Below are 21749 nucleotides of genomic sequence, written 5' to 3'. Positions count from 1 at the left end.
TTATCCGTAGTCAACAGTGCTCAATTAGCAGCAGTAAGCAGGACTGCGTATCTATCCGGTGTAGTAAGCGTGATGCAAGGAAAGAAAGGATCAATAGGATCTTGTTGGCTGTATAGGGGAATCTAGCTTTCCCAGAAGGCACCTGGCACGTGGCACATGGTGCGGCACAGCAAGGGGGCGGAAGAAGAGAACGAGGTTCGTCTCGGCATCGCGCCTCGGCGCTTACGTTTCGTAAAGTTAAAACGCCTGGATCCCAATTCAGCGTGTGTACTACAGCCGGGTATACACGTCAATTTGGTGGAGCTTGCTGGGTACACTCAACTTATGCAGGAGACCCCACAGGGCAACAAGAACCTCGCCCCACAATTGGAGTTGACTCTAGTCCACTGCACAAGCCGGCGAACCCGAGGCCTCGCCCCCGAATTTGGAAACCTCCAGGAAAAAGCTATGACCGCGACCAGTGCGAATTCTACGGAAATGGTGACACCGACTTACGTAACGCTGCTGTAGCCCCAGTGGCGACGGCTTTCCATGGCGACGCATTTGAAGACGTGGAACATTTGCTGGCGGAGTCCGAGCAAGTGGCTTCGTTTAGCGAGTGGGACAACAACGCCAACCTCACAGAACGTCTACTTCAGAATCCAGAATGGTGCTCGCACATGGTTTATGAGGCACGAAAATGCCCTGTCATCCTGGCCTGAGTTCCAGTGCAAGCTCCTGGAACCTTATAGCCCTGATCGCCGGGAAAGGCGGAGCGAGCCCTTCAGTCACGCGTTCAAAAGCCCAACGGGAGCGTCACGATGTACATGGAGGAAATGACGCGTCTCTTTCAGCGTGCCGATTCGAGCATGTCGGAAGAGAAGAACGTGCGTCATGTGATGAGAGGCGTAAAGGAACAGTTCTTTGGTGGTCTTGTTCGGAATACGGCCGAGACTGTTGCGGGGTTCCTCAGCGAAGCCACCGCGATGGAGAAGGCGCTTCAGCAACGGTCGAAGATATAAGCCGACGGAATGGATGGCAGCGGTCGTCGCCATTCGCCCTTGCAGCTCGGTGTGGAGGTTCTCCCACTTCGTGGAAAACCTCGACATTTCGAAGCATGTCATGTCATTCAGCGCTGATGTCCCAGAATAAATGACGAATCAGGAAAGTGTAGTATTCTACAATGAGGTTATGTTCTGCCACTTATAAAAAAATCCCACAAGCCGCTGTTTGGACAACGTGGCAAAGGGATCTACATTTAACGTTGTGCTTATTAGCAATGACAACATACAGTTTCATAGTGTATTCTGACGTTTCTTGAACAACATATCTGATTGACCATTACCACCAAGATAGCACAAGGCCTGTTCACTCCGATCTGTGACGTCATGCTACTTGCCCGAAATTTCCATTGCCAAGGCTGGCGTGACAAAAGTGGTGACGTCAAAATAACCGTGGCTTACTCGGGAGCATGCCCATTAGATTCTATGGAAGTCGGGCCAGTAGCATGGCGTCATGGATGGAAGTGAACAGTCCTTGTGCTATCTAGGTGGTGTTGGCTTGACCGAGGAACTTTTGCCGTTTGACTCGGGTCACAATAATGTTGTGCAAAGGGCTGTTCACTCCGCGCTTTTTTAGACGGCGTACTAACGTCTTGGCATCATAGAAGAACCTTCTAATGCTCACTCCAGACATTTAGCCACTTATATTTAGGTGAAGGTTAAGATGCTCCAAGCTGTTATTTCCATAGAGTTTCATTGAATTACTAAAGGGACCTGTGACACTGGTGCCTGTCTACGGAAGTGGCAAGGGGGGTGGTAATGTAAGGATGGAAATGATGGGAAGTAGATGGATTTGCCTAAACTTCGTTCTTCGGGCTTTAAATGACTTCGTGACTTTACAGAGTGATCACCTTTAAGAAAGCATTGCGTTATAAATAAACAAAAAAAAATCTTTGTTAAAATTGTCCGACTGCAGGATCCTAACACAGGACCTTTAGCAAGGAAGCCCGTTATTGAAACCAAAACGCCACGGACGCATGCACACGTGCAGTCACTGCAATTAGCAACGACCATGCGTGTTTGCACAGCCTTCTTACCTTCTGCATTAAAAAAATACAATTGCTTTGAAATATAGTCCAATTTAAGCCTCAATAATGTGTAATAAACGAAGCCACAAGAATGTCTGAAGCCCCAAGAACAAAGATCTTACAAATTTATGTACTATCCATCATTCCCATGGTGGCTGAACGATCTCAGCATGAGAGATCTCTCTAGTAATTGTAAAAAACTCTATGGCTACTTCTAGCAACTGAAGCACTCTAAGAAAAAAAGAAAAAAATGATTATGCTGAAAGTCAAGCCCCTACTGAAAGAAAAAGGCTACAAGTCTTTCCCATTAAGGGAACAAAGTGACTCGAATGATGAAGAACCTGGCTGGGGAACAAAGTGACTCGAATGATGAAGAACCTGGCTAACAGTCGCAAGTTACAGTCCTGAGCGCAACAGATTCCTGATAGAGCGTGCCTAGGTGGAGCCGCTTGAGTGCGCATGCGCGAGGCCGTCTCCTCTTACCTACGTTTCGGGTTATCTTCACGTTGTATCCGCTCCTCTTGAAGTATGGTCCGGCAGTGACAAAGCGTTACGTCATTGCAGGCGCGCTGTCAGCTCTCCCGGCAGATACGCAGCAATCGAAGTTGCAGCTGATAAGACAGTGATGAGACACCGCACGGCCACCGATTGGATGTACTCGGCACGGAGTTGTGTTTCCCGGACAGCGTGAACAAAGTTTCGTCGATGCATCTGCAAGAGCAAACCGTCATGGGCATGCGCAGTCGTGCGGGTTTCGACGCCAGGCGAGCCCAAGCCCTTGGCGGAACAGCTGTGTAATTCGGCGAAATTCGCACAAGTGCGCTGAAGAAGCCCACTGTCGCACTCGCTTGCAGTGGTCCGTTAACTTGCGCTCAGGACGGCACTTTCTGCTTTCCTGGACTCATGGAAGATAACTGGCTTGAGCCCGCACACTCCAATGCCGCAGAAGCTTTGCAGGTGTAAAAAAAAAAATAGGTTAGGCGGTATCGTGTTAAATGGTGAACAAAAAACCCCTCATTTGTGAAGGAATGTATTTGAAGATACGTTAATATCTTGATAAATGTCTACGTACTTCACAGCTACTTCGATTTTGTGCAAGAAAGTGAAAAAATAACCTATCAAGAAAGGGGTCAGACAAGTAAACACTACATTTGCGATGCTATTCACTTTCGTTTCCTTTATACAACGCTGCGCTCCAGATACTTCCAGGTGGCGAACTGCATGGGCGTATCTGCGTGACACTGCATTCTTGAGAAAAAAGTACCTAGCGCAGAGTATTCAAGAAAGTAAACGCAAGCAAGATACTACATGACCATTATTCTTTTGGCACAAAACAAACTCCACAGGGTGCAAACTTTTTTGAGAGTACATGGTGCCCCGATTGCATCTACAGTCGTGTTTACAACTCCCTGCTCGTGGCCACTGAAGTTCGCTTCACAGCTACGCTGCACACGTGCTAGGCGATTCACGACCACATCGCAGCATTTCGATGCAAACAAGTCTTGTCCTTAAGTGAAGTTGACTGCTTTAATCAACGTCTGATTTTTCTGAGGCTGTTTTTACTCCAGTCAAGCTACGCACAAAGTATGCTTACACCAATGGGCATGTCATGCATACATATAGATTATTATGTCACTTTGATGGCTAACATAAAAAATATTGCACATATCCTATGCGGTCTGGGAATCGATATGTTGCGAACGATTTCGCAGCTACCTGGCTCTCCAGCGTTCGGCTTTCCGCATGGCGATGCCGTATAGACCAATGTGCTTGATTAAATTGAATAGTTGTGTGTGGGTCAAGAGCCTACGGCTGCATGACGTCAGCAGCACGACGATAACCACGTTGGATACGATCGTATGGAGGCAACGGCATGATTTCTGCGCCAAGCCTTTCGAAGCGGGCTGTCGATATGGCGATGGTCGGTGTCTACATATTTAGCGGATGGGTGTAAATAAAAGAAACACAGATTGCGACGTCATCAGTGACTACGTGTTGAACAATCGTACATACCTACGGCTATGTCCCGTGGTTTACGTTAAAACGAAGATGACGTTTGTACACTGGCGGAGAAATGCCAAAATGTGCTTAAGGCCGCTCGTTCAAAATTTGATTGTGGAGTGTTACGTGCCAAAAACCCCGATACGACTATAAGGCACGACGTAGTGTGGGGACTCCGGTGTAATTTTGACCACCAGGATTTTTTCAACGTGCCCCCAACGCATGGGACACGGGGGTGTTTTAGCATTTCCCACTCCATCGAAATGCGTCCGCCATAGCCGGGATTTCATCCTGCGACTCAGGCTTAGCTGCACAACGCCCCTAACCGCTAAGCCACTGCGGGTGGTGGGTGACCATGATGTCGGCACAACGTCGAACAGTTTCTACGCAGCCTAAGCTGTGACGAGGAACGTACTAGGTCTAGCACGGTGCCAACACTGCCTCAATGATGTGACGCTGTCACAGCGGCGTAACACTGTCACAACGGCGTAACACTGTCACAATGGTGTAATGCTGTCACAATGGTGTAACGTTGTCACAGCGGTTGACTTAATTGTTATAGAGAGAGAAAAGAAGAGATCGTGACTTAATGGTAAGAGCACAGGGCTGCAGTGCTCGGCGGCAGAGGCTCGATTCTGCCATCGTTCATACATTATTGCCCTTTTCATTAAAGCGAAGCGGCGCAAGAGCCAACCTACCTGGCTACCTAAGTACCCGCCTTCCTACTACCTACGCCGAAGTGCCAAGAATGAGCCAAATAGTGCTTCACAAGAGGGGTGAAACGCATTTATATATTCATAGGGACGAGTTTAAGTTTTGCCATCATGTCAACGACCACCATTTTTTCTTTTCAGTGCCACACTCTGACCACTTGGTATAGAGCATTGCGGGCATATTGAACAGTGTGCGAAAAAATACGGCACTCATTCAAAACCATCATGGACTCGTATAGGATACTACCGTTTGCGACGCCGTTTTTTGGACTCGATCCGTGTGTCGTAGATGAGGCATGCTATCGCTACATAAAATCTTTCTGGACAGTTGGACAGTTCTGGACAATGTTGCTGTCGTTAAACGCATTTCAATATTTTGAAACATAAATGTTTCTGGCTCTTCACAAGTGCAGTCTGTGTAGATTGTCATGTTGTTGATATTGACCGTGAAAGCCGGAGTCACCTATAAACAAATACTGAAATAGCCACTGTTGAGCAAAAATTGAGAAACCTAACAAATTGTGCGAAATCTCGTTTATTGTGATTGACAAACTTACCGGCTTTCCAGACTCACCTAAAATGAACATTTACCACTGCAGGACTATGTGCAGCTTCTATTCCAACCCCATACCGGAATCTCGGGCTCTCACTCAATTTCCGATTTCGTCTGCCTGACTGATACTGGAATAATTTAAATAACAAAGCTACCATCCGCAACTCTGCTTGCCACATGGATTTCTCTTTGTTTTTTGCTTGTGGATTCAAATGTTCTTGCGGCCTTATTTATTCCGCTTTATCTGCCTAAGTTACAGAGCAGTCCTTCATTTCTAAGTGCAAAAACAATTATACCTTTCGCACATGCAGAATTAACAAAAATTAATGCTTTAACAACAAAAATTTTGTTGAAAGTGCTGTATTTGCAAAGTCACCAAGTAATTTCAAGGAAGTAGGACGAAGTTTAGTCAAGTCTCTCTATACTTTGCATAATTTCCATGCTGATGGAAGCAGCATGCTTGCATTTGCCATAGACACTACCACAAGAATTTGCTGAAGTAATTGTTTTCTTGTGTACTTCATCATTTGCTTCGAACGTCCAGTGATCCCCACTACCTGCCTCTTTTCGTGACAGGCCGTGAGAAAGAAACAAGTTTACTAAGAAATATTGACCCAGGCTTAAGCAATCGAGTTCTGCGCAGCTACCCAACTTGAAGGCTGTGAATTGATTCTATTGAATTTATTTGACGATATCAAAAATGTTGGCAACCTTTGTGCCCGCCCTTTCCTCGACATTCGATTGTGTAATGAATATGAATAAATGGCATAAAGCGAAGAGCAAATAACACACGCACGCGCAGGCACACAATGACGAGCACTTTGCTTCAGCGAGGTTGAATCGATGCCAAATGTAGTGACACAACATCATGTGCGGTGCGCACATAAGCGTTCAGGAAAGGAAATCTATCAGTTGAAGAAAACAATGGAATACACAAAACAATGATCAATCTGACAAGTAGCGCACCTTGCACAAATAATACAGCCTTCGCACTGGCGTCAAGCCACTTGCTCTATTGCTAGAATATGCGACGCAGTGTTCCCGCTCCGTGACCTTGAAATTTAGCCCGTTCAATTCGAGCTGAGTTTCAGCCCGAATTTAACCTTTCGTCTGGCAACTTCAGTCAATGACGCCATTCGTCACGTGACCTGATCACAGAACACCTATACAAACCTAGAGAAGGGAAACTGTACCTTCCACAGTGCTACGGAAATAAGCGTAGCGGTGGCGTCGTGAACTAAAGTATGTGACCACGGGTGGCGCTGTACGACAGGAAACGGAAACGGGGTTTTGCACACGCTTTACCAGGTGTTCTGTGGCTTTACTGGGTTTCTGGCTTCCGCGCCTCGATCGTGCTCCCGCCAGTTTAGTTGCTGTGTAGCAAACGTAGCGCCTATATTAAGTAGGCGCTACGTTTGCCACACAGCAACCAAACTGGCGGGAGCACGATCGAGGCGCAGAATACATGTAGCGCTGAGTCATATCGAGTTAAGGCACACTCTGAACTGACTTTTAAGGGCATCCCGAGCGGGTTTTCGTTTATTACGCCGCCGTTACGCCGAGTTGTGCCGCCGCGCTCCAGCTGTTGCATTTCGTGTAGTGCTACTGACAAAATGCGGTTTCCAGGTGGCACGATAGCCTCGACTGGAATAAACGCACACGACACCAAAGATTGAGTAAGCCTGAAAATATTTTATTTGCATTTTACAAGTACAACAAAAAGCACACGTCTACGCATCCACACCAACGCGGTTACATAGTCAAGAACATAGGCAAGAAATGGCTCATTAATAAGGGTAGCACAAACGCACCAGAAAGAAGACCTAAGCTACAAAACGTACGGTCGGCTGCTAAGTATAATAATTTCCCTGTCACCGCGTGTCACTTTTATACAGCATCTTTACAGCACTACCAGGCCGGGTAGTTTGGCGGAAAGAATGCAACAGCTTACGGCCGTCAGCTGCCTCTGTCATAATTATCCTAATCTCCGCATCAACGTCGTGCAAGTCCGCATACAGGCATCTGTATCTGAACCATATATGTGCCAGCTTAATACATGTGTAGTGAAATTATGACAACCACTGCGTCTTATCAAACGTATTGGTTTTGCAAATGCGCATTACAGCTGACGGAACGACATACTGTAAGTGAAGCACAAGAGAACAAGGACAAAAGGAGGATACAACACTTGAAGAAATGAAGAATTAGTAGGCGTACAGCAAACAAGCGATGACGGAGAACACACAATGATCGGGTGTTCTATGGCATCGCTTTGCGTATTTACGGTGTTATGGAGATCAACGGCATAAAAACGTACCTTCAAGCGTACTCCCTCAACCTCCGCCGCATTTATCATGATAATCAACGCCTAAACAAAATGAGGCACTATTTTTTGCCAAGAGTAGACCTCTTTACAGCAAGTCTATGTAATGACTCGCAGACGAAACCAGCATGCTTTCGAAAATGTTTTACCGCCGTAGTATTCGAACGCCAACGGCCAGGAAACACATCGATGCCAATAGGCTGTCGGCTGTCGGTGGTTAATCAAGTACAAAAACCTTGACGCTATGACTAAAAAGCAGCTTCAACAATCAAATTTAAAAAAAATCAACTGCCTATTTGCCTGAGGTAACAAAACATCTTTAGACACCTCGATTGTTTATGTCAATGGTTTGTGTAAAGTAAAAAAATTCACCATGTTTAGCGCCCCTAGCAGAGAAAGCACAAATTAAAGTATTCGACCAAATTACAGTAACTCCACTTGCGCGCTTACGCTGAAACGCGCCTCGATTGATTTTTCGCCCTCTGTGGCCATTTGTTGAACTTGAGAGTGTACGGGGCCTGACCTGATAAACCAGTCTCGTCCCTGGTCACGGTGCGACAGGTCCTCGAAGCACGACGCTGAAGTCCCTCGTGCAATGTTCATCACTTTTCCGATTACCCAGGTCAGTTACGGTGACTATTCTTGTAAATATATTAATGGAAACTGCTGTTTTACCGCGATGCTATGCCCTTATGACTCGGGATGCAGCGGTGCGGTCGAAATCAACCGGAACGCAATTGCTTATGAAACGATCTTTGGCTTGTTAGGGGTCACACACGTGCGCGTCTAAACCATTCGATGTTTGGCAAGACGCCTCGCCAAGCGCGGACTGTAAGAAGCAGTTGGAAACCCGGTAGTAGCTCGTTGGTAAGTGGTTGTATGCTTTGTTCGTGAGGGTGGTCGTACGATAGAAGGGCTTGTGTACACGCACACATGTGTCTTGCCTCAGAAGCTGCCGATCCACCGCAAGTAATCCCTGCGGCGACTGCCCAAAAACTCTCGAAATTTGGTTCGAAACTTTGTTATATGTGGTTGGCGTTGAATATGGTACAATGTACTAGATGGGTTTTACAGGCACGTTAATTAGAAAATACCTGCCAGAACCAATCGATCTACCGGTCGATGCCCACTGGAAAGATGGAAGTTTCAACTACCATGAGAACTTGTAACTTACTAGCGGCCCTTTCGGTGCCGTACTGGGGATAGTTGTTACGAAAAGTGCGATTGCTTCTGCGTACTTTTGTTGTGGGCTTCGTTGTTGTTCTTGGGCAGCGTTATTCTCAACTCTGTCCTAGCTTTGCCAGCAATTACAGCTATCCTAATATATCTAAACGGGCTAAAAGACAGGCCACGGGGTCAGGATCTGGTGGCCGCTACCGGTAGATTTAGCCCACGGTGCGATCCGCTCGGGACAAGGTCAATTAAAATCCCCACATGACATTCTTAGACGGGAGTGTCTGCATTGAGTAACCTTCTAGCCATGCTCAACAATGCGCAACCGGTGCTGAATACTGTCCCGGTGCTAAATGAGACGTCGATTACAGACGCCATGTTGCTGTACGGCGATCGTATGTAAACGCTCAGGAACACCCGAGCATTCGTTGAGCACAATAACTCTGAGGGGGAAAAGTTTAGCGTTTATTATTCGCGACGTGCCTTATTTGTAGCATTAGCACTGTTACTTGGGTTGGTCGAACTTCAAACAACGTAAGAGTAGCAGAAAAAGAAAGAGTCCAGGATGACTGTGTATGCAACTAGGAATGCACAGATTTTCAACAGGCATTTCATTGCTAATGCCCCCCCCCCCCCCCCCACACACACACTCTAAGAACAGTTTACACCCTTTGGCTTGCCCCTTCTGCCACACACAAATAATCGTCATCTGCCTTGATGCGTTTCCTTTCTTTATCGCTGCGAGCCCGGAACTTTCCAGTAACGAACGGCACGCGCGTTATCAGCATAGAACAGTTTACACCCTTTGGAGTGCCTCTTCTGATAACGCCGGGACGACCGGTCAACTCAGGAAAGGAGAAAAAAAAGAAAACACAAATGTGATCGTATCCAGCTGATGACAATTTTAGTAACTAAGCAATGTGACCGCGTATCATAAGATACAAGTAGAGCATTGCGTCTGTTGAAAGAGCCTAGTGTATACCGCTACAGCGTTCCACGCCGTTGTAAAGCGACACAAACGCGCCGAGACTGCCTAAACATTAGCTTGCTTTGAATGACTCGCGAAAATAAATTTGTAGCCTATCAACAGCCGGGGCAGCCTTTTCCGCGATTGTAAATGAATAAACAGACGCTATCAAATGAAATCAAAACCTGGGCAATTCAATCCCATCTCTCCTGCAGCTTAATGACCCCCGGGGGGGGGGGGGGGAGGGTGTAGTCTGCGTTCGCTTGTCTTGAGTTTCCGGCCTGTCGACTCCAGTATGTATGGTTACCTCCCAGAATCCATCAGAAACGGAATATTCGACAATATTTAGCAGGGATATATGGAATTGATTGTAATGCGATGGAAAAGACTGCGCGAGTGGTATTCGACATCTGCGATATTGGCACGCACCGGTAATTTGCGCTGCATTTCTTTTTTTTAAACATTTTCTGTTGCTGGTAGCTATCGTGATAAATTAGGAAACAATCAGAAACGTTCTTTCAGAAATCAGTTAAATTCAACTCTTCCTTTCTTTCTTTCTTTCCTTCTTTCTCTCTTTCTTTGTTTCTTTATATTTCTTTGTTTCTTTTTGTTTAAAGCACAAGCTTCACTTTGTCTAACCATTGTCGAGCCCGAACGCCAACTTTACTCATTGCATCTCCCAATTTTTATTTGAACGGCTTTGAAACAATTTTTATTTGAAACAAAGTGATTTCTGTTCCCGCTTCAGATTCGTTAGACAGGGTGTCTATCAACAGGGAAGACCGGGAATTCGCAGGGATATTTAGTAGTCTGGAATACTTAGCGAATATTCGGGGAATTTATCAGGGAAAACGAGCACTAATGTTGTTGAAAGGAAACGAAAGTCAGGGTAATGCTGGCTCGAGTCACAGAGAGGAATCCTAACGAATCCATTCGGAGGCCGTGTCATCCGCTGGAGGAGTTGCAAGAGCACCGTCAACGACCAACTTTCCGGACGCTGGATAATTCAGATGGCTTCGCGGCACCACCACTTCCCTCATAGAGTCAGTCGATAAGAACGTCTGAAATTTCGGAAGTGAGAATCCTTCGCCGTCAGTTTTTCCGTACTTTCAGCCATGACTGCCGGTCCGAAACAGCGGTAAAGCCAGCACCATCGCCACCATTTTAATTACCTTGCCTAATGGAACCGGCGCTCTCGCACGCAGATCTGCTGGCAGCCGTAGCCACCACCGCGGTAACGCTAGGCCTAGCTGCTTCGACGTTCGCTATTAGGCTCCTTACCGTTCTGTGCCGCGCTTTTCATCGAAAAAATTTGCCGCATTCAGTAATGGCACTGACCCCGCCGTTGTGGTGCTCGCGATTTGCTCGAAGCTCACAAAGCCTAATGCGTTGTATAATGCCGGTTCTTGGAAGTTAGCTTCGCCTCATTATACAAGTGTTACGTGGTGAAGCATACGCAAAAGTATTGCCGTGAAGCATAAGCGTGGAAAGGGGCAATTGTCATGGCACACAGTAGGCATTCTTTATTATACACGTGTGCACCCGCCATCTCCTGTTATAGTACGAGCACCGATATGCCTGATAAGTATAGTGGCAGGCCTTCAGAGCTTTTTCGGATGTGTCTGTGGTGATTTATTCCTTTAAGGTGCCCTCACCAGGTCTGGCCATGTTGAGCTGACAAGCAGCGTGGATACTATGCGCGCTAACGAACATGTCTGCTAAGTATTACATCGCTACGCGCCGCGGAAAGAGCAAAAATTTCAAACCGAATGCTGCCTGGCGTTCTCCTCGCAGGCGCCGCGCTCCCAGACGGAGAGTCTACGTATCTCGCACAACTATGCCTACGTACATCGCACTGCGGTGATGTCGCTCGTAGTCACACTTGACTTCGGGAATTATTCAAGGCAACATCCGTTATTTGTGTAATCTGTTGCTTAAATAGGCGAATCATTTTGAGAGACACATTCTCTGGGAATATGAGGTTATACGCCGAGAAATTTCAGTTTCTCCAGATAAAGCTGCGGCGCGATAAATGGCTGCGTTGCGGAGACAGACCTCCATGAACAACTATGGGCCATCCAGCAAGCCCGTGAGGCGGCAAGGAGACAGGATCTCTGGACCTCCTCGGAGGCGGCCTAGGCCCAGGCCACGAATCTGCCGGATCTTCAATAGGGTTGTTACCACCACCACTATAATGAAATACAAAAAACGAATGTCTGCGTGTTATGGTTTTACTTCGCCCCGCAGCAAGAGAGATGTGCATTCGTTTCGTCTGCTTGTTCCCACGTCGTGCAGCCGCACGCTCTGATACCGAAACTATGCCATTTTTTGCCGTGTTCCAGCGCGCGATAATTTTCTATGATCTAAATGTGTCTGCCTCAGTATTCGGGTAGCCCTGACTTATACCTGTAGTCAAGTGTTGTCGTGCACAGCGCGCAAAATCGTGTGTTGCGCGAAACGAGAGAAACGCAACAGCTCGCACTCGACGCCGTCAGCGCATGTGCACCGAGCAGCAAAAAAGCGAGGGGAAAAAAATGAAGGTGGGACCCGTGACGTATGTGTCACGCGATCCTCGAGCTCCTGTATGGGAGAACGCAGGGAAGTAATTTCGCTTGCGGAGGCTAGATGGGGCAAGCTCTTGGCACTGGCCCTCTTCTCCTGAAATCATGGTTTCGCGGCCCTGAAATATATCTATTTGGTCTATTATTGAACCGATCGGAAAAATTCTTGCAACAGAACGCTCCCTAGAGGGCACCTAACAATTATCGGCGAATAACCAAAATTTGATATGCGGCGTGATGAGGGCAGTTATGGACAATAAAAGATGTGCATTCAGTTTCTTTTTGTAACTGCCTGATTTTTCGGATCTTTCTGCGGCCCGTAGGGAGTCCGAACAATCGGACGTTGACTGTGACTGTACAACTGACTACGAGGATGTTCGAAATGGTCCGTGGGGCGAACGCGCGGCTAAAGGAGGTCGTGAACAAAGCCGACTTACGCATTGAGAAATAAACGGGACCTGAAGCGTGCCACCCCTTTTTTGAAGGAGCTTGAGCTGAAAAGGAAAGTGAAGGTGTCCCTCATCCAAACCTAACAAACTCTTTAAAGCAGTGAAACAACCCTGAGGCATTGTGCGTGGGCTGAGAGTATGTCGGGGCAGTTGAAGTTGACTTACCAACTGTTGAGAGAGAATCTCACTTGGTACAAAGCTCGGGCCTCATACCCGTGAGCTTAGTGTCAATCGATAGAAACAGTTCAAATTCGAAAATATTTCCTCCTGTATGCATCTCCTTTTGATTCGTATTTGAGAATGTCCGACTCGATTTACAAAGACCTTTACAATTTTTTGAGGACATTTTATTTTCTATGCATTTTACTAATCTTCTGTTTTCTTTTTGCATAAAATGAACACTAGTCCTTACTATTCAAATCGGATTAAGCAGTTTTTTTATTATTTACCAGGCCCAAAAGAGAGTGGCAGCATCGGGTGACATGGTGTGAACCTGTCTTGACGTAAAACGAAGTTCTGTGTCACTCGGAATTTCGCAAGGACACCCAGGAAAAACCTGAAAAATTCAGGCTATTCGGAAATATCTACTTGGTAGACAACCTAGTTAGAGAGAAGTCTTACTGTATGCAAAGAATCCGTTCATGACAAAAAAAACACTGAGTTGATAGCCAAATACTTGCTGAATCACAGAGTGACGGGCGCCCAATTTTGAGTAAACAATAAAAACGCGAGGATTGAAAAACGAAATTGCAATAAAAATTGCCATAGGCCTGCGCAAATTTTTTTACCGCAATAAATAGGATACATATTGAAGAATGACGCAGGAAAAAACTTGCAGATTTTGTTCGTGGGTCACTTCACATCTGTAGAGATAACTATCTTCGTTAATTCCAATCCTGCCACTTTCAGTGCCTACTATAGCTGTGGCTGAAAGGAGACCCCTGACCGACCGTAATTAAAATGCTTTTCTTTCGGGCGATGGATGCATGTCAGTTAGCAATGCTGACAAACTGCTTGGCGCAGGCAGCTGAGCTGCCCATTTAATGTGACCTTTAGCTAAACACTAATGCTTAGGGTACAATGTCAGTGAGTGCATGTAATCTTAATCACAGAGCAAATAAAAATGCCGTAGACATGATCTTTCACGGTTCTTCATCTGTCCCGCTCTTGCAGGGGCGAGTAAGTTCGCCCGAGAACTACACGACATCTGAGCACAAGGCCAAGTTGCTGACCAGGTTGGGAAAGGACATATGACCAAGCAGCGACCTGGGTGCGAAGAAGGTAAGTCGGCACTTGCTACTCGCACTTTCGCAGTCGAAATAGACAAAAAAATGTGCAGACTTTTGTGACGTTGCAGTATTACAACCCAATTTCCAGCCTAAAGTGGATGCAATCAACATTTGAATGACATGTACTGAAATTACACACTTTAAGACGTTTTCGATGTATGACTTGGCCATTTTAAACCTTGCCAGCATGGTACGTATTTGGCCATTTAGTAAAAAAAAATGCAAATGCAGTAATTAATCCACCCGCATTTTACTTTTCAAGAACGTTGGCCGCAATCTTTCCCCATTTCCACCAAATGTGATGTCGGCGTTTGCAGTTCCCTCAGGGCAACAGGTTATAAATTTTGCGTTGTTCCGGAAACACAGCTATAACGCCCCGGATGTCCTGTCCGCGTAATATACTCCTAAGGCAGTAATTTGTCCACGCGCTCTAGGCTTCAGTCAGAGTTTACTTATAACCAGCCTCCAATTTTAGTAACCATATAAACACCCCCATGCCCGCGGGTGTTTTATTAGAATATTTGAATTTCATGAATATTTAACCTCTTCACTGTCCCTATTGTTCGGGGGTTGTTGAGACAAACCATAGGTCGAGCAATAGATCAGATCAACTTACAGATATCGAAACATTACCTGAAGGTCCTGTAAGGTAATTGAAGATCAGGTTTCTCTTTATCAAAGCAATGCAAATCCTCCTATTGCAGTCCCCGAAAACTTCACTTGAACAATCCACGGATATTAAAGTCAAGTATAAAATCAAAACTCGCAGGTTTGAGAAAATGGATGGGCAAACGGCTTGAGCACACGGTTTGGGAAAAATGTAAGCGTTATGAGACACAGGGCAAAGACATGGCTAATATAAATATAACAATACCCGGGCGATGATAGATCAAAGCGCTTTTTTTAGTCGTCTGGCGTCAGCAAACTTGAAGATAAATATCGACGCAACAACCCATTCATTCGCAACATTTCAGGTCCTAAATAAAAATGGGAGCAAACTGAGACCAATCTTATGCCAGCCTTGAAAAGTATCGTTCGATAGTTTTGAGCTGTTTAGATTGAACGCGCTTACCCGTTCCTCTTTTTTTCATATTATGCTTAAATTCTCAAGCTTTTAGGTAAAAGGAAAAAGTTATTTCAATAAGCAATCAGTTTATGTCAGGCCATATTACTCATAGTGAATATTCTTCTTTAGCAAGCCGACTCGCTCGTTGGAAAAAGCCTGCCTGGTGCATCTTCCTTAAAATAATTTCTATTAACTTTGAATGGAATTTTTAAAGAAATGTTACTAGAACCTACTAACAGTTTATTAAATAGCTTCATGCCATTTTTAAACTTCTGAAAACTTCCTACCAATATCGTGCCGGCTATTGGCCAGCAATATTGAATAAAAATTTATTAACAAACTTCCCTTAAACGATGAATGAACGTGCTTCAAACATTAAAAGCGGGATTTAGTAACCATCTTAAGACCTATTAGAAGCATTATAGCAACATTCTACCAACATTCATTCCTCGACCTAGAAATGTCCTGGAAATGTTTTTGCAACTTTGTGTCTGGCATTCTCGAAACATCCTTGCAACTTTATTGTGCGTTTCAGAAACATCTTCGAGACATTTTGCGCTTCAATTTGATGTGTATTAGTGGTGAAAAAGTGTTACAAGACTATGTTATACCTATGCATCTGGCTAACAAAAGATTGGTATTTGTTGGTTCTTGCACCATTAACCGGCTGTATTATAACGAAAGCGCTCAACGGCAATGTCTAGTTGACTGAACGTGACAGGAATAATGCCACCGTCCTACATAGTTCTAGAATACGCTATAAAACTTCGATAGATCTAGTCACATGAAATAAATATCGGCGTCTAATTGAAACTAGATTAATTATTCTACACGCCTAAAAGTTTCTTTATTAGCTATTTAAATTTTGAACGAGTGACGATGTTCCATTTCCTTATAAAATTGGAACATCGCATGAACTTATGAACTGAAACATCGCATGTACGCCTTCTTGAATTCAATTATAGAGAAGCATGGCGTTACGTACGTTTATCTTTACCTTTGCAATAAACGTTATTCGGCAGCAATATGCCTATGTTCGTATTGAAGGGCAAGCCGCTGATTCGTTGCGTCCACATATTTCTGACGAGCGATTATTGATAATATTGTGCGGAATTTACTGCAACTACTTCGAGTTCGCACCAAATACTATGTACGACAAAATACCTCCTAACTTCCTGTCCACCTCCAATTCAGACAATAAAACTAATCAAATGCGAAGACTAAACCAAAATTATTTGTTGGCATCTGTTAATTCGAGTGTATTTCGTTGTTTCTCAGCAATCCCTTCCGCTATTCTATGAAATTTGTGCCGAAGAACTCGTGGGAGCCATAATTATCTCACTGGTTAAGCTGAAGCCCTGATGAGCAGTGCCGGTTTAAGCGTGAATAAAGAGTACGCAGAACGTAACAAAAAAAGTTGTTCATGTGAAACAAGGAGTGCTTTCATGAAGACAAAAGACGCACCTGATTATGAAACTGGGTGGAGTTCTGCGAGTACATAGCGGGCTTTTCACACAGACTGCTTGCTATATTCGTGTCCTAACCAGTGGCAGCCCCGCTTCATTGCTGTCGGCGCGGATTGAGCAGGACTGTTCTGCTGTCTCCAACCCGCAGGCTGTTGATCCACTTTAATTTGCATAGTCCAAGTGCACCGGCTCATCTTCCATACATAGCTCCTTTTCCGGTGTTTGTGGTTTCACGCGTCACTAAGTGTTCATCATCATGACAGTGTATTGGTTAAAGAAGATAAATAACACGGGACAAACTTTCCTGGAATCATCCCTGGAACTAATGCGGAATCAATACCGTTTTTTCTTTCTGTTCAATTTGTTTTTGTCCTGCTGTTTAAGTTGGTTTCTCCCGTGTTATTTCTTTTATTTAACCAATACCGAACTTAAAACGCACGACAAAAACAAATTGGACGGAAAGAAAAAAACGGTATTGATTCCGCGTAAGTTCCAGGGACGTCAATGTGCTGCCTAGGAGCAGGTGCAAAGGCAGAGTGACGTAGACAGCTGTGTTTAACTGACTTCATTCTTTGAAGCTAAACTTTAAGACACGAAAGCCTCCTAATTAGCCACTCTGTGAAAGAAATCAAACGAAGACTGTCAATATTCTTTATGGCTTCTACAATCACATTTGTGGGCCTATCCTGCTCCTATTATATTTGGACAAGTAAATAGTGTGGTGTGACTGGAACTTAGTATTATAAAGTTTTCGCCTGGAAATTTCATTTATTCGTGTGCACAACATATAGAGAGACGATAGCTGTACGTTTAACGAATTCTTTGCAGGATGTGATAAAAAGTAACTGTACTGACGTCATTTTGTCGTAGCTTCTTTTTCGCTTTAATTGAAGCTATACTTCCACAGACGACGAAATACTTTGTTTTTTCAGCGTGGGCTCACTTATTTTGGAATAAATGAAAGTTAGGCCTCTCGATGCGCCCTGCGCATTGCCAGGAGGTGTCATCGATCATAATGATCATGGTAATGATGATGATTTAAAGGCGACCCATTTGCGACGGGCAAGTCACCTAGTCTGCTTGATTTAATCGGTTATGCTATACATGTTTTTATCTAGCATTATTGTATACAGCTGCTTAATATTTTTTTCCCTTAAAACTCTACCTTGTATCGCTAGCTATGACCGTAAGAGATCCTGTCGTATCAATCTCGTCCCTTCTTTTTTTTCCCCTAATACGTTTAACATATCTTGCTTGCCTAGACTGCTTACTTGTTGACGCTTCGTCCACTTTAAGCCAAAACGCTCTGAAATACGTACGTTACCTATTGTTCTCACTGTGTGAATCCCTTCACATTTCATTATATGTGCTAAGTGATGTCCGGATTATTACTGCAGCGTGCATATGCCTCTTCTAATTCCGAATACTTGGTCCAGTATGTTTTTATCCTTAGGAAACCACCTACAGTCTCTAACAGCAAGGCACTGCATTTTATGTTATCGTACAAATTAGCCCTTTTAATTTGTTGTCATTTTTGTAAATGGTCAGGTTCTTTTTTGTTTCCATTCTTTGCATCCAAATAACTGGCTCTGTTTCTATTACATTCTTTTTGATGACTCTTGGTTGTCTATTTACAGTTTTAATGACCCTGAGTTTGGTGGTCAATTTTCTTGACTTCCTCCATTATGTGACCACGCTTTTCAAGTATACGTGCTTGTGCACTTTACCTGCCCATTTATTTTCATTCACGTTCCTTTGTCTTTCTTCAAAATAAATTTTGCGCTGCGCTTCTCTGACTTTAAAAATACTCCCAACCCATGTCCTTTCGCCGGGGGCTCCCAAAACAAACTGCCCCATCGATCTTTGGTTATCTTCCAACCCAGACAATATATCCGATTTTAGGCACAGAACGGCATTTGCGAGCGTGAGTGCTGGCACCATGACCCCTCTGCCGATAGTGGTGCTTTCTGGTGGTGCCAAAATGCCCTATGTTTCATTACTGCTGCATTTAGCTTCCCTTTTCGTTTCAGGCTATCTTGGTGGGTGCTTGAGTAAGTGTTTCCTTCCTTTACGTATATGCCGAGGTACTTATATTGCTTGGCTATGGGTATGACTTGTTGAATCCACACCACGTGGTTACTCGTCTCTTCATTAACGGTTATAATTCACAATTTCCCTGTGCTAAATTATTTGCCTCGATTTGTCGTTGCGTTGCCGCACATAGTGGCCAATCTTACATTGTCCGCTAGGAGCACTTTGTCGTTCGCATGCATCGGCGAGGGGACATTCTGTAGCATAATATGTCCATTGCGTGCGTAATTATGCGGTTTCGTGACGCGGATGCCTGGATGAGAGCGCGGTCTGGTGGTGCTTCAAGGTGGCTGCCTGTGTACTGTGGCTGCCTGCGTACTGTGGGATTCCATGTTTTGTACTGCAGCACGAGTCTGCAGCACGATATTGCATTTAAAATAAAAAGTCCAAATCTAGTGACCGTTGGCACAGAATATTTGATTTAACAGGGATAAGCGGGCTACTTGGTGGTCGTTATTGGAATGCATCATGTAACCACACAAAGACAAGGGACAAAGAAGGAACACACAAAACAGGCGCGGAACGATGAAGTCCCGCGCCTGTCTTGTGTGTTCCTTCTTTGTCCCTTGTCTTTGTGCGGTTACATGATGCATTCCCATATTTGGTTTAGGCAGTCAATGCTTTGATAATAAAATTAAAATAGCCCATTCTCACAAAATGGGACGATCAGGTTTATAACTCAGAAATCCAGCAATGAAAAAGGACATCAATTCTGTAGATTGCATCTAACAGTACATCTATGGCAGACAAAGTAAATAAATTCAGTCTTACTAAGACAGTGATACTTATACCTGTTACACCTGCTCAAGTTGTGCAACTGCTGGCTATTCAAAGTAAAAAACACCGTCTCTGCTGGGTACGATGACGTGAAACCAGTACCAATGAAATACATTGCGGATATATGTGCACCTGTCCTTGTTCACATCATAAACAGAATGTTTGAAATCGGTATATTTCCTGATTGTCTAAAAATACCACGTGTATGCGCTATTTACAATGGAGGTGATAAACATTTATTGACAAATTTACGGCCGATATCCGTCTTACCTGTTCTGTGAAGGACAACACAGGGAAATTTACTTGTGCCTAATAAATGAAATCAAGAAACGATAAAATGGAAATTAAAGTGGATGAAAAAACAACTTCCCACCGGCGGCATGTTGTTTTTTCTTCCACTTTAATTTCCATTAATTTATAATTTCTTTATTTCACTTATTAAGCGCAAGTAATCTCCCCTATGTTGTCCTTGGTGTCAGTGTTTGTTGGCTTCTTATGATATGACTAATAAACATTGAGCCCCTCGGTTAACCCCCTTACTTCTGTTCTGTCAAAGGTGTTCGAGAGCGCCCTGAATGTTAGACTACAAACATTTTTCAGTAAATATAGTGTAATTAGTGACATGCAGTATGGATTCCAAAAAAATAAATCTTGTGAAGCAGCTCTTCTTAATATCAAACATAAAATAATAACAAATATTGAAAATATAATGTACACGTTAGGTTCATTTGTATAATTAAGGAAAGCCTTTGATTCAGTATGCCACAGTTTATTAATTAGCAAATTGGAACAATGTGGTGTGCGAGGTATCGTATTGGAACTTTTACGACATTCCTTAACCAATCGCTATCAATATGTCAGTATAAATAATGATGTTTCATCTTACGCGGAAATCTTAACGGGTGTTCCACAAGGATCAATACTTGGAGCCCTTCTATTTATAATATATATAATGATCTGTGTGACATCCCCGACTCTCCCGAATTAGTTATGTATGCCGATGATACTAACATATTTTTAAAGCTGCTACTATAATAGAACTCGAATCAAAAGTTAACAATTACCTGCAGCAACTCTCTTGCTGGTTACAACGTAATAAGCTACAAATGAATTACTCCAAAACAAATATATGATATTTCCTCCTACTAATAAACCATGTAACTGCAATGCGGCTATTCTTTTTGAAGATGGGCTCATAGAACAAGTAAAATGTCAAAAATTTCTGGGAGTGTGGTTCCAAGAGGATTTGACCTGGAACATGCACATCGACAAACTTGCTATCGAACTAAGCAGAACTGTTGGTTGCTTATACAGACTGAGTACTCTGGTTTCTCCATGGTTGAGAAGTTCTTTATACTACGCAGTCTTTTATTCAAGATTAACCTACTGTATGTTAATTTGGGGCACTACTTCATAAAAAAATTGTAATAAATTGATAGTGCTACAAAAAAGTCCTACGCGCATTCGAGGGATACTATGGCCCTGTACAAAACTTTAGAACCGCACCATATTTTATGAAACAGTCCATGTTAAAGGCAATACAGGTGTATTATTACAAGTTGCTGCAATACATTAAACAAAACAAATAGCAGCACATCTTGAATGTACCCACCAATCCGCATTACAGCCTTCGACAACATAACATGAGAACACCAAAAATAAGAACCAATTACGGAGAACAACTAGTCAGTTACCAGGCACGTTCACTACTAAATCGCCTACGTGATCTTGAAGGTGAAATTATAGAATATTCGAATAAATCATTCAAAAATTTTCTCAGCCTGAACAATATTGAGTTCGTCAGATTAGAACCACGCTATAAATTGTCAGTCTTTTGTTTTCTGGTTGTGGTTGGTCTCAAACAAAATGCGTCGTACTTTGATTATCCTGTTGGTTTCTCATATTTCTTGTATACATGTTTTGTTTCACGAAAACAATATTGTCTCGCGACTATCCAGTTGATTTCAGTATGTAGATATGATACATGTTGCTGAGTACGGCCTGCGTGCCGAATTGCTGTGGGAGCAGAAGCCTTCGTCAGGCCACAAGGCCTTTAGCTTCTGCTTCCTTTCTGTTGCAAACAGGAGAAATAACAGGAGAAATAGGTCATTCATATATTATTATACATAGCTCTTAAATACGCCGCTACTATGCGGGTAGGACTTTTGCAAAGCCTTTGTAAACAATGCACGATATTCCGATAATAAATTTTACCGCTAACGGATGCAGATTGCAAGACTGTGTTATCTGCC

At 44.0% G+C, this 21749-nt stretch overlaps 1 long non-coding RNA gene across 2 annotated transcripts in view; it reads left to right on the top strand.

Moving 5' to 3' along the window:
• Nucleotides 1-7000: 7000 nt before the first annotated feature.
• Nucleotides 7001-21749, top strand: part of LOC139049439 (uncharacterized) — a 30354-nt gene continuing 15605 nt past the window's right edge. The window contains exons 1-2 of one of the 2 annotated variants that reach the window (XR_011508261.1): nt 7001-8280; nt 13982-14089. This is a non-coding gene — a long non-coding RNA (uncharacterized lncRNA). The remainder of the gene's footprint in view (nt 8281-13981; nt 14090-21749) is intronic. The other variant, XR_011508260.1, reaches the window with a different exon arrangement.

Source organism: Dermacentor albipictus, chromosome 9, assembly GCF_038994185.2.
Source record: "Dermacentor albipictus isolate Rhodes 1998 colony chromosome 9, USDA_Dalb.pri_finalv2, whole genome shotgun sequence".
In the NCBI taxonomy this organism is placed as follows: Eukaryota; Metazoa; Arthropoda; class Arachnida; order Ixodida; family Ixodidae; genus Dermacentor; species Dermacentor albipictus.
Note: the sequence above shows the minus strand (reverse complement) of the source record. Positions and strands in the feature narration are given on the sequence as shown.